General features: G+C 50.2%; 1 pseudogene; it reads left to right on the top strand.

Moving 5' to 3' along the window:
• The first annotated feature begins 253 nt into the window (after nucleotides 1–253).
• On the top strand, nucleotides 254–11,716 carry LOC139180329 (protein lin-28 homolog A pseudogene; annotated as a pseudogene).
• The last annotated feature ends 2,074 nt before the right edge of the window (nucleotides 11,717–13,790 follow it).

The following is a 13,790-nucleotide window of genomic DNA, read 5'->3' as shown; positions in this document are numbered from 1 at the left end:
TAAACAAAACAAAAACAACCTATGGACTGAAAGAAAATATTTGCAAACAATGCAGCTGATAAGGGCTTATTTCCAAAATATACAAACAGCTCAACAACAACCAAAATATAAACCAAATAAACCAATCAAAAAGTGGGCAGACCTGGGGAAGATGTAGCTGCCTCTTCCCCGGGCCACCCCTTTGCCTCTAGACTTCTCTGGGGCCAGCAGCCACCGGAGAAGGGGCCCGGGATCGCCGGCTCAGCTGACTACCATGGGCTCTGTGTCAAACCAGCAGTTTGCAGGTGGCTGCACCAAAGCGCCGGAGAAGATGCCGGAGGACGAGGGCAGCGCAGCTGAGGAGCTGCAGCTGCTGGCATCTGTAAGTGGTTCAACGAGCACATGGGGTTTGGCTTCCTGTCCATGACCGCTCGCACAGGGGTCGCACTCGACCCCCCGGTGGATGTCTTTGTGCACCAGAGTAAGCTGTACATGGAGGGCTTCTGGAGCCTGAAGTGGGGTGAGGCCGTGGAGTTCACCTTTAAGAAGTCCACCAAGGGCCTGGAATCTATCCGAGTCACCGGCCCTGGTGGGGTGTTCTGTATTGAGAGTGAAAGGCGGCCCAAAGGGAAGAATATGCAGAAACACACATCAAGGGAGACAGGCGCTACAACTGTGCAGGTCTAGACCATCACGCCAAGGAATGCAAACTGCCACCCCAGCCCAAGAAGTGCCACTTCTGCCAGAGCATCAGCCACGTGGTAGCCTCGTGCCCACTGAAGGCCCAGCAAGCTCCCAGCTCCCAGGGAAAGCCAGCCTACTTTCCGGAGGAGGAAGAAGAGATCCATAGCTCTGTCATGCTCCCTAAGGCCCAGAATCAAGTCACAGTGGGTGGGGGCTATCCTTTTGTGATCAGAAAATTTTGAGGAGCAGGCATCAATCGGCAGAGTGGAGAAAGTGGGGACAGGGTGGGTAGGGAGCAGCTGGCACTGCCATATATCTGAGGCTAGAGTCCACAGAATCACCTCTTCTTCCCTCTTGGTGGGAAGAAGGGGTGAGGCAAAGAAACTCCAATCAGCCCTATCCAAATGCACATGAGGGCTTTGGGGGTTAACCCTCCCTGCATGCTTTATCTGAGTCTCCAACCCCAGAATCTCCAGCTTTTGAAAGTGGCCTGGGTAGGGAAGTTGTCTGACTCTTAAAGAAGAATGTGGAATAATATTTCCCATATCAGAGCGTAAAGATTAAGAAGAGAACAGATTGATGGACCCAACCCACAAGCCACTACATTCCGTGGGAGGAAACATCTCAGCGGGGTGGCAGGGTTTTCCTCATTTTCTCTCCTCATAACCCCCTCTTGGGACAGAATGCTGAGAAATGTCTCAAGGAGTGGGTTGTGATGACAGGCAAAAGGGGTGATCGAGGGAACAGCTGCAGACCTGCCGCTTCTAAGCTCATTCTCACCCCAACCTGGGCCAACACAATATTATTTATTTGCTGCCTTTGCTGACTGTACCTTGGGTCCCGCTTTCTCCAGAATGTCAACTGCACTGGCTGTGTGTGAATGACGTATCTTGTGCATTTTAATTTTTTTTCCCTGTAATATAAATATTCTGGTTTTGTATTTTGTGTATTTTAATCTAAGGCCCTCATTCCTGCACTGTGTTCTCAGGTTCATGAGTAATCTCAGGGATAAGTAGGCAGCAGCTCCAGGTCTGCATGGCAGGAATGCTTTTTGTTACTGCACCACCAGAGAGAACAACTATTTGGAGTACTCTTGCCTGGAAAATCCAATGGATGGAGGAGCCTGGTGGGCTGCAGTCCATGGGGTCGATAAGAGTCGGACACGACTGAGCGACTTCACTTTCACTTTTCACTTTCATGCATTGGAGAAGGAAATGGCAACCCACTCCAGTGTTCTTGCCTGGAGAATCCCAGGGACGGGGAATCCAGGGAGCTGCTGTCTATGGGGTCGCACAGCGTCAGACACAACTGAAGCGACTTAGCAGCAGCAGCAACAGCCTATTGAACTACCTTATTTTTGCCAATTAGAGGTGGCTCTTCTGCTATAGTATCTTCTTGAAACCCCTCCATCTTCAGCGTTTCATGAAAGACTAGGTTTTAACTGGGTTGCCCTATGACTTGGGTCTCCTTCCTACTGAAAGATTGGAAATTGGTCTGAACAGGAAAACATGGTGCAGAGAGGTTAGGAGAGGCTGGGTCAGGTAAGAAGTGCAGGGAGGGGAAGCCAAGATTAGGCAAAGGTCATCTATATGTGTGATAAAGGATTCCTGTTCCAGATCAATAATCCCAGGGCACAAGACTCGCTTTATGTACCAGATCCATCCTTCACCTGACTGGGCTAGGCCGACCCTGCACAACAGGGTGTAAGTGTGTGTTTTTATAAGAAATGGAAGTTGGTAAGGAGAGGTTTTTAAGAACAATGCCTCTGTACCCATCTTGAGCTGCCCAAGGATGGATATGTGAAGCAAGGACAAGATCTTAAACTATTCTGGGGTTTTTCTCCTTGGCTTCCAGAGGGACCATCAGCAATGGCTTCTTTTGGTTCCCAGAGCCAGGGTCCTGCCCTGCTGAAGCAGTGATTAGTATCATGGCAGCTAAAGGAGACGGAAAAGGCAATGGCACCCCACTCCAGTACTCTTGCCTGGAAAATCCCATGGATGGAGGAGCCTGGTAGGCTGCAGTCCATGGGGTCGCTAAGAGTAGGACATGACTGAACAACTTCACTTTCACTTTTCACTTTCATGCATTGGAGAAGGAAATGGCAACCCACTCCAGTGTTCTTGCCTGGAGAATCCCAGGGACGGGGGAGCTTGGTGGGCTGCCATCTATGGGATCACACAGGGTCGGACACGACTGAAGCGACTTGGCAGCAGCTAAAGGAGAAAGTGGAGGCGGGGTTCATTTACATGCTGTGAGATCACTGCTGACCTACCTCACTGTGTTGTCATGGGGCAAATACAATAGAACGCATTGGGTGATGCGTGTCTGATCCCTACCTCCGCCAACTGCTGCCCCTTCTAGTTATTATATCTGTCTGGGCTTTGTAGGACTTCACAAGTAGCTGATTTGGTGACTTCTAGGTGGTCTAGTTTGTGTAAATATAACGTGTTGGTCTTCTCCATATTCTTTTGGGGTTTTATTTTTTACAAACTTCTTTTTATATTGAGAAAAATAGCCAAAGCATCTTTGACAAAATGTTCTGCACCAGGCAAAAAGAAACATAAGCTTGGGGGCCCCATTTCTTGAAGCAGGATCATCTTGAATCGCACTTTCTTTTGTGTTCCCCTTCCTTTATTTCCTATTTCAAACAAGATCTGTCCTAAAAACTAAATTTCTACCCCCTCCTCTTTCCACCTTTGTGCCTCCCAAAACAGACCATATAACTATATGTTAAATTTGTGGGGTATCTGCAATTAAACGATTTGTGCAAAAATCCTGAAGAAGCTAAGATCTCTCCATCCCTTGTTCCCAATCTTGAGTCATGTCCATTCCTTGATTTGATTCATGCTAGGACTGCTATATTTGGATGGATTAAGACCAACTTTAATTTATAATCCAAGGGTAGAGAGGAGCAATAAAGAGGGCTTTCTATGTAGAAGATGGGCTGGGAGACCACGAAAGGAAAGATGAATATATATCCAAGTCACTCAGGAACGATTATGCGGGTGCAAGAAACTTACGTCAAAGTAGCCACAACATTGTTTAATAGCAGATGGGCCAATGTAACTCCATGTTTACTGCTAGAAACCAAAGCTTTGTATGAAATCTTGAATTTATAGGGAGGGAGGGTAGAAAAGCATGTACCCATCTGTTCTTTCCCTCATCCCTTCTCATTCCTGAACTGCAGGAGACATAGCCCCCTGGGCCTTGGTGACCCCATCTGGGCAGTGTTCATTTGACGGCTGGTTTTGCTGTGCCAGGTACTTCCCTTCCCATTTGCTATCATTTTGTAACGTATTTGCTGACCCTTTTCCCTTCCCTTTCTTTTCCTTGGGAATATACAATGAATAAAACCTTATTGGTACTGAAACTGCAAAACAAACAAACAAAAAAAAAGTGGGCAGAAGACCTAAATAAACATTTCTCCAAAAAAGACATACAGGTGGCCAACAGGCATATGAAAAGATCCTCAATATCACTGATTATTAGAGAAATGCAAATCACCACTACAGTGAGGTACCACCTCACACTAGTCAGAATGACCATCGTTAAAAAGTCTACAAATAACAAAGGCTGCAGAGGGTGTGGAGAAAGGGAATCCTCCTACACTGTTGGTGGGAATATAAACTGGTGTGGCCACTATAGGAAATAGTAAGAATGTTCCTCATAAAACTAAAGATAGGATTAACATAGGAAGAGCAAATCCCACTCCTGGGCATGTACCTGAACAAAACTATAATTTGAAAAGATATATGCACTCCTGTTTTCATAGCAGCACTATTTACAGTAGTCAAGACATGGATACAACCTAAATGTTCGTTGACAGATGAATGGATAAAGAAGATGTGATACATGTATACAATGGACTACCACTCAACCATCAAAAAGAATGAAATAATGCCATTTGCAGCAACATGGATGGATCTAGAGATTATCATACTAAGTACTGTAACTCAGAAAGAGAAAGACTAATTTCATATGATATCACTTAAATGTGGAATTTAAAATATGACATAAATTAACTTATGAAACGTAAACAGAAATAGACTCACAGACATGGAAAACAAACTTACCGTTACCAAAGAGGAAAAAGGGTGGGGAAGAGATAAATTGGGAGTTTGGGATTAGCAGATATAACCTGCTGCAGCTGCTGCTAAGTTGCTTCAGTTGTGTCCGACTCTGTGTGACCCCATAGACAGCAGCCCATCAGGCTCCACCGTCCCTGGGATTCTCCAGGCAAGAACACTGGAGTGGGTTGCCATTTCCTTCTCCAATGCATGAAAGTGAAAAGTGAAAGTGAAGTCACTCAGTAAGTGTCCGACTCTTCGTGACCCCATGGACTGCAGCCTACCAGGCTCAGATACAAACTACTATATCTAAAATAAACAACAGGGCTTCCCTGGTGGCTCAATGAAAAAGAATCCACCTGTCAATGCAGGAAGCACAGATTCAATCCCTGGTCCAGGAAGATCCCCTATGCAGTAGAGCAACTAAGCCTGTGTGCTGCAACTATCCAACCTGTCCTCAAGAGCCCAGGAACCACAACTACTGAGGCTCACACACCTAGAGTCTGTGCTCCACAGTAACAGAAGACACGGCAAAGACACGCCCGCACACCACCACGAAGAGTAGCCAGTGCTCGCCGCAACGACAGAAAAGCCCCCGCAGCAACGAAGACCCAGCACAGCCATAGAATAAATAAATAAATAAAAATAGATAAATTCAATATCCTATAATAAACCATAATGGAAAAGAACATGGAAAACAATATCTATATTAGGCTTCCCCGGAGGCGCTAGTGGAACACACCTACCGATGCAGGAGACATGAGACGCGAGTTTGATCCCTGGGTCAGGAAGATCCTCTGGAGGAGGAAATGGCAACCCACTCCAATATTCTTGCCTGGAGAATCCCATGGACAGAGATGCCTGGTGGGTTACAGTCCCTGGGGTTGCAAAAAGTTGGACACGACTGAGCGCGCGTGTGTGCGCGTGTACACACACACACACACCCCTGAATCAGTTATATACATCTGAATCACCTTGTATTAGTAGTTTCACCAGAAACTAAAGAAAGTGAAGTGAAAGTTGCTCAGTTGTGTCCGACTCTTTGCCACCCCATGGACTATATAGTCCATGGAACTCTCCAGGCCAGAATACTGGAGTGGGTAGCCTTTCCATTCTCCAGGGGATCCTTCCAATCCAGGGACTGAACCCAGGTCTCCCGCATCGCGGGAAGATTCTTTACCAGCTGAGCCACAAGAGAAACCCAAGAATACTGGAGTGGGTAGCCTATCCCTTCTCCAGCGGATCTTCCCAACCCAGGAATCGAGCCGGGGTCTCCTGCATTGCAGGCGGATTCTTTACCAACTGAGCCATCAGGGAAGCCCTGATATTAATAGTTTCACTAGAAACTAAAACAACATTGTAAATCAGTTATACTTCAATAAGATTAAGTTACAAAACCAATCCAGGAACTTGTACTGATTTACAAAACAAACAATGACTCCTGAAAAAAAAATAAAACTCAGACCTTCTGGATAAAGTTAAATCTCCTCTTTGCTGCTGTCTATTAATACAACCCCAGAGGGGGCACAGTTGTAAGCTGGTGTGGATACCTGTAGACTATTTGTGTGTCTATGCACATACATTTGTTCCTACAGAAATAATGTTTTGCATGCTGGTGTGTGTGTACCCAGCTACATGACTTTCTCGTCCCACGTGCCAAACCAGAGTATGGCAAGAATGAAGGGAGGACAATCTATCCTGCCGTAGATGGTTTTCTTGACCATCCTGATAAAGAATGAGAAATGGTAGCACTGGAGTACCAATAAAAATAATGTGGACACTGACTTATGATGCAGTGAACCACTCCACAACACTGACACAGGTACCGTTTTCCCCTCCTGGGACATGCATTGGGATATTGAGAAGGACACCGGGGGCCCTGGGATCACAGGCCCCTGACGGTCCCCTCCCACCTCCTTCCCCACTGTGGCTCAGGCTATTGTGGGTCAGGACCCAAGTCTTACTCTTCCCTATAGTGGTACCTACACAGGCCTGGTGTACCCGGTAGATGCCCACTGAATGCCTGTCAAAGGCATGGAATAAATCCAAGGAGAGCCATGGTAGAACAAGCAGCCTCCAGCCAGTGGCACCAGCTGGGACCTCGGTGCACCCGAACAAGGACATCTGATAATAGAGAGTCGGTCTATAAAGGTGGGGGAGGGCAGAGAGCAGTGAGCAGTGACGTCTTGAGGTTTGAAGGGACAAGGGGAGGGTGTGGCCGTTGCCCTGGAGACGGGGCTTGACAGAAGCCAGGCATTTAGTAGAGGATGTGGCCACCCAGTGCAACCTGGCAGTGGAGGAACAGGGAGAAGAAATGCTCCCAGGTCCCTCTTCGCGATTTGTCGGTGCCTCCTGACGTCTGAGCCCAGCAGGAGCCAGAGGTCAGAGAGCCTGCCGCCGGACAGAGCTACGTGGACAGCATTAGGCCTGCCACCTCCTTGGGGCCATTTGTTGGTGTGAGAGGGGAGAAGAAGGCAGCAGCAGGAGCATGCCCTTCAGGGCTTCCACCTGTGGCCCGAGCCTGAGTGACATCAGAACCTCAGGAGTTCCCTACCTGCCCACCAGCCCCACCACACTCCAGCAGCAGTGGGGGATGGACTGCACACCTGGGCACTCAGGGGGAAAACCGAAGCATACTCCTGTTCCTTTGCAGCCGGTGACATCAGTCGGTGACATCACCAGGCTTGTCCTGCACGTAGAGGGCGTCAGAAGTTCAAATACCTCATCAGGGAGGTTGGGGGAGGGATGGCGTCAGCTGTAAGGGCTGTGCCAGGAATGCTCCTGCTGGTTTTTGGAGGGGCCCCGCTTGTGCAGCTGTCTGGGGTTGTGACCCCAGCTCTGAGCAGGAAAGGTCTGTTCACAGCTGGGCTACTTCCGAGTGTGTGTGACTGGTGCTGCGGGGTGGGTGCCTGGCCCCGGCCTGTGGGACTGCGTGAAACTGCAGGTAAAATGCATCCAGGTCTCCATTGGGCTGGAGGTCAGTGCCTACCTGTCTTCTGCAGCCCAAGCGCCTCCCCTCCACCGGCAGCCCATTCTCTTCCTCTGCTGCCCCAGCCTCTCCCCACCTCTCACATAGGCGTCTCCAGAAGAAGAGTCCAGACCCACTCAGAAGCTGCCTCAGAATACAGCGCAGAGCAAGTGTAAGGGAGGGAAGGGGACAGCCGGCTGCACCCGCCGGGCTTGAAGTCTGCTGTGTGTCCTTCCACATCCCCTTGAGAACTGCAGGGCTGAGGTCTGGGAAGTTGGGTGTGGTGGCTTCCCAGCCCCTGGCACCATGCCAGTCTTCACACCTCACATCCTTGCACACCGGGCCTTCACTGTCTCCTCCTGCTCACCAGCCACCCGCAGCACCCTGCTGTCCAGTGAAGTTAGCCCCACGGCCCCACCTCCCCCTAGCAATCCACAGCTTCCCCGGCTTTCCCAGGGCCCCTCCTGAGCCGTCACCTTGGCCCTCGCTTCCCTTTGCCTCAGGAATCTCACCGGTCCCCTCTATGCTTCCTGTAGAGAGAGGCCAGGTCACTGTCCAGGGTGGCACTGCTCCCTGGGAGGTTCCCATGTCGGGGCCAGCAGGGAATGACTGTGGAGGGCACCCAGCCCTGCACTCAGGCCCAGAGAGCCCTGCCCGGAGCACGCGGTTCTGAGCAGAAACCCGAGAGACTGAAGGGAGCAGACCCCCAAAAAGCTGTTCAGGTGCCTGGAAGGAAGGAAGCTGGCAAGGCTCCAGCAGGACAACCCTCCTGGAAAAGGCGAGCCATGACGGGAAAGAAAGGGAACAGCAGGGATGAGGCCTCAGCCAGGGTCTGCCCGGCCTGTGCTCTGCAGAAACCGGAGGAGCCTGAGTCCCACCCCAGTTTGCAGCCTCCAGGCCTTCTGTGTCCTACTTCCTTCCTCCGAGGTACCTGGCCCACCAAGAGGAGGAACCATGCAGCTACCAGCTGTCACCCAGCGAGGATCCCACCCTGGCTACTAGCCACCCCCCTCCTCAGCATCCCCAGGGACAGGTTCTGAGCTCTCCCCCAACTCCGCCCACCCTCCAACAGCCCCAGAATGACGGCCCCTGGGGTCGGCAGTTCACGGGAGTGCGTCCTTAACCCTAACCCACAAAGTCCTTTTGTCACGTGCACTGGAAAAGGCCGCACCCCACCTCCCCTCCACTCACTGCCAATCTTGCTTCTGAATTTTTAATGCAGATAAAAGGCTCTGAGAGATTCTGCAGCAAATAAACATGCAACATTTCCCACATCTATCTGATCATGAAGTCCTTTCGCATTTTGAGAAGAGCTAACTAAAGTACAGGGCCGATCACTTCTTCCTTCAACACTCGAGTGTCTCCTTGGACCTGTCCTTTCAGTCACAGATAGGCACCCTGTTGGCCTTCATCATTCCTGCTTGCCTCCAGGACACGGGTCCTTTGCTTCACCTGCCCTCTGGGCCACCCTGAACCCGGCCCTGATCTCTCAGCCTGGGCTCATCTCCCTCTGCACACTCCGCACAGCCTGGTGCTCACACACTCTCTATACACAGCATATGTTGTAGGCCTCCTCGCCCTCTTCCAGCGCTTCTCCAGCCCAGACTGCCCTCTCCCATCTCTTCTTCAATCCCTTCAATTGTAACGCATCATCAAAGTCTCAAATGCTGCCCCTTCCAAGGAGCCGTTCCTGATTTCTGTCAGGATGACTTACTCCAGATGGATACTGTTTCTTGATTCTTCCCTTCCTGTTTCAGCCAAGTGCTCTCCATCTCCTGCAAAGAGCAATTCTTGTGGGAGAGCACCAGATCTGATCTGGCTCAGTGTCCCTCCCCAACTCCATCTGCCAGGACCTTGCACAAGACTGTTTCAATAATACTATGAAAGTGAAAGTGAAACTGTTGGTAGCTCAGTTGTATCCAACTCTTTGCGACCCCATGGACTATAGGCTACCAGGTTCCTCTGTCCATGGAATTCTCCAGGCAAGAATACTGGAGTGGTTTGCCATTCCCTTCTCCAGGGGATCTTCCTGACCCAGGGATTGAACCTGGGGCTCCTGCATTGCAGGAAGATACTTTACCGTCTGAGCCACTGTAGTTTTGCCAATAAAATTATACCAAGCAATAATACACCAGTAGTAATATACCAAGCAATATGTAGATGTTATTGGAATCACTTCTCACACCTCTCTGCTTTGTCCCTGGGAAGAGCAAGAGGCCAAGGCGTTCCTTTCATGGGCGCTCTGGGATTATAGCATCATGTGCAAGCCATGAGAAGCCGTATATATAAGAATAACACATCTTACTAAGACTGAGGTGGGGGCTCCTTTGAAGCACGCACATAGTGAAGTATGGAGTCAGCCCCAAGATGAGCTATCATCGAAGGCACCCCTGAGGCCTGGGACCCTGAGGACCAGCACAGCGTGCTCTGTCCATGCAGGTAGGTATGGGGAGGAAGTGTTGGGGAGATGAGGAAGAAAGGAGGCAAGTAGGAATGGGAAGGAAGTAAAAGACAATAAAGAAGCCCAAAGAGGGGAGAGGAAGGGTCGCCAAGGAATCCTGGTGTGTCCTCTGTTTTTTTTTTTTTTTTTAATCTTGGCTGTGCTGGGTCTCTGCTGCTGTGCAGACCTTTCTCTAGTTGCAGAGAGTGGGGGCCACCCTCTAGCTGCTTCTCATTGCAGTGGCTTCTCTTGTTTTGGCGCACAGGCTCTAGGGCACTCAGGCTTCAGTAGTTGCAGCTCCCAGGATCTAGCGCACAGGCTCAATACTTGTGGCACACAGGCTTAGTTGCTCTGTGGCATGTGGAATCTTACCAGATCAGGGATTGAACCCATGTCTCCTCAATCTTTACCACTGAGTCACCAGGGAAGCCCTGTCCTCTGGTCTTGTCAGACATTTGGGGGACAATCAGGAGAGTGCTGGAACAATATAGCACATCCTGCCTCACGTCTCTCTGCTGGTGCTGCTCTGGGGAAGCTTCGCGGGGTAACGTGTGCCACCTTGAGAAGGACAGTGGTGCAGGGCCAGGTCCCTGGAGTGAGTGGTGAGGACAAGGTGGGCTAGTGCCAAAAGTGGGGACAGGTCCCCTGCCACAGTCTGGGCTGACATGGGTCGCCTGGGTGCACGTGCCTTCTGCAGGGGACTGAGAAGTGATGGAGGAAGAGACGGCAGGGGAGAAGGCTCTGCCTCTACCACGTCCCTACTGGGGCCTTAGGCCCCCGCTGGTCCTCCCAGCACAGCTGTGTGCACGGACCCTCCCCTTTCCTGGGTGCACCTTTCTGAAAATGAACTGCTGAGCCCAGAGGTCATCCCAGGCCCTGCTCCTCAGCCTGTGTCCTTGAAGCAGCCATATCCTATGACCTTCTCGGTCATATGACAGGCTCCTTGATGTGCAATCCCGTCTTAGGTATCTTGGTTCTCTCTCCCCTCCCCTTAAACACACCCATATAAGTTGTCCCTAAACCTGAAGGGATGCCAGTGCTCAGCAAGGAATGAATAAAGCAAATGAAATCAGGCCACTGGGCTCAGCACACTCTGGGTCTTAACTGATAATACTCTGATCATGGGAAACCGTCATCAAATATTTGCACTGGCATCTCCACTTTAGGTCATCTGTCATTAGAACCGGAGTTGGACAGGAACCCAAGACCCTCCTCACTCAATTTGAAGAAACCACAGGGCTCAGTTTACCCCCTCTGCTGGGGGTGGGTTGAGGGAGTGACGGGCGTGGGGTGTGTGTATGTGTGTGTGTGTGTGAAAATCTTGCTTGTTTCAGAGGCTTTGGAGAACAATGCCTGTGCCTGTGAATGCGTGCTGAGAGCTGCCAGCTTCTGTCATGGTCCCATTAGGCATATGGGGATTCTGACCGGAAGTCCCTCTCGGGAAAGGCAGCTGTTCCCGTTCGCAGGTGGAGCATCCGCCTGACGTCACCGGAGCTGGAGGCAGACAGGCCCCTGGACAGCAGGGGACGAGGGCGGTGGCCTTCCAACACAGCCACCTGCCACCGCCTGACAGATTGACGCAAGAAAGGTGGAAACGGCCTGTTCCTGGCCTTCTCCGACCAGAGGAGGATTGAGAAATGTGTCTGGCATCGGTGCCGCAGGAGAATACATAAGCAGCCAACTCGCTTACTGGAAAAGAAATGAGCTCATCCGCCAAGCCAGCCTGAATCTTAATAGGAACACCATGCGGTGGGGTGGGAGGGCTGGAAGGGGGTTTTGTCCCAGCCTGGGGTCGGGGGCACGGAGTACTTTCCATCTCAGGCGCTGCCCCAGGAGCAGCAGAGTCCCTTGGAAAGCAGCAATGATTCTGAACACAATAGTCTTGAAGCCAAGAGCCAAAGTGGAGGAGAGAAATGCACCCAAGAAAAACGAGGCTTAAAATGAGAGTGGTCGGCAGGAACCCAGACTGCTGACCTGGCCCATCTGCCACATTTTCAGATGGAAAAGAACCAGGAAAGGTCTGATGACAATGAAGCCCACCAGTGTGCATTGTGGAGAAGGCCTATCACTCTTTCCCCCTCTTTATGCCAATAATATACATTAATCAAAAATAAATAAGCAGGGGGCTGGGGAGGGAAGGATTGGGAGTTTGGGGTTAAAAGACACGAAGTTAGAATGGATAAGCAACAAGGTCCCGCTGTATAGTACGCTAAGTCGCTTCAGTCGTGTCCGACTCTGTGCTACCACATGGACAGCAGCCCACCAGGCTCTTCTGTCCATGGAATTCTCTAGGCAAGAATAGTGGAATGAGTTGCCATTTCCTTCTCCATACTGTATAGTACAGGGAACTATTGTATAATACCCTGTAATAAACTATAATGGAAAATAATATGAACAAGAATATATATATATTACTGAATCACTTTGCTATACAGCAGAAATTAGCACAACATTGTAAATCAATTATACTTGATTTTTTAAAAACCCCAAATAAATTAAATTTTAAAAAATTAAATATCAAGTTAAATAAATTTTTAAAAATCTCAAGTAAATAAATAAGCATAAAGAAGGGATGAAAACCCCTCATCGTCCCATATGCAGACATGGAGAGTGAGTATATGACACACTGAACCCACTCAGGTCTCTGACGAGCTCCTAGGTCATGAGGAGGCTGCTGGGGGTGTGATGGAGGTGGGTGTGTGAGGGGAGAGGAGGCTGTCAGGGAGAGAGCTGAAGCGACCTGAGCCATGTCCATCCGCTCCTGGGGACCGGGCGTGCATGGTGCTGGTCCCAAGTCCTCAGGACCCAAGATGCACTTGGTATGAATGGCCCAAGTCAGCCTGGGATGCGGTACCAGCCCTTACTTGTTCCCGTGTCCCTACTGCCCTCAGAGCTGGGGATGGGGGGGGGGCAACTCCTGCTGAGCTCTCCCCTGAGGGTGAGGAGGAGGAGGAACTATGCTGCCAGGGCAGGTGGCAAGCCAGTCAGGGACCATAAAACCAGGCCTGGACTAGGACAGAAACAGAGGGACACCCAGGAGTGGTCAGTTGGAGAAATGGATCTGAGGGCGGGTCAAGAGGACCTATCCCTGACAAAGAGGGGAAGGAGAGCATGGTGTCTATGGTGATGGGACATTTTCCTCTGGGTATTACAGGACATAGAGAGAGAAAGTATGGGGGCAGAGGTTAAGAGAATTTAGGACACAGGTGAATCTGGAATGACTTTGGGCTAGCCCAGTGGACACATGTGGTAGAAATTTGGACAAGAGGCTCGGGAAAAGTTGATCACCATGATGGTTAGTTTTAGTGTCAACTAGACTGAGAAAAGGGATGCCCAGAGAGCTGGTAAAACATTATTTCTGGGTGTGTCTGTGAGGATACTTCCTGAAGAGATGGGCATTTAAGTTGGTGAACTGAATAAGGCAGAGGGCCCTCTCCAGTGTGAGTGGGCTTCACACTGAGCATCCAAATAGACAGACATCAAAAAGACAGAGAGAAGATAAATTCATTCTCTGCTTGGGCTGAGATGTCCATCTTCTCCTGCCCTAGCTCACTGGTGCTTCTGGTTTTCAGGCTTTCAGAATCAGATGGGAACTGGCACCACCAGCCCCACCTGATCCTCAGGTCTTCAGGCTGGAATTGAATTTCACCTC

Source organism: Bos indicus, chromosome 28 (assembly GCF_029378745.1).
Source record: "Bos indicus isolate NIAB-ARS_2022 breed Sahiwal x Tharparkar chromosome 28, NIAB-ARS_B.indTharparkar_mat_pri_1.0, whole genome shotgun sequence".
Taxonomy (NCBI): domain Eukaryota; kingdom Metazoa; phylum Chordata; class Mammalia; order Artiodactyla; family Bovidae; genus Bos; species Bos indicus.
The sequence above is the reverse complement of the archived record's forward strand: the minus strand, read 5'-3'. Positions and strand labels throughout refer to the sequence as shown.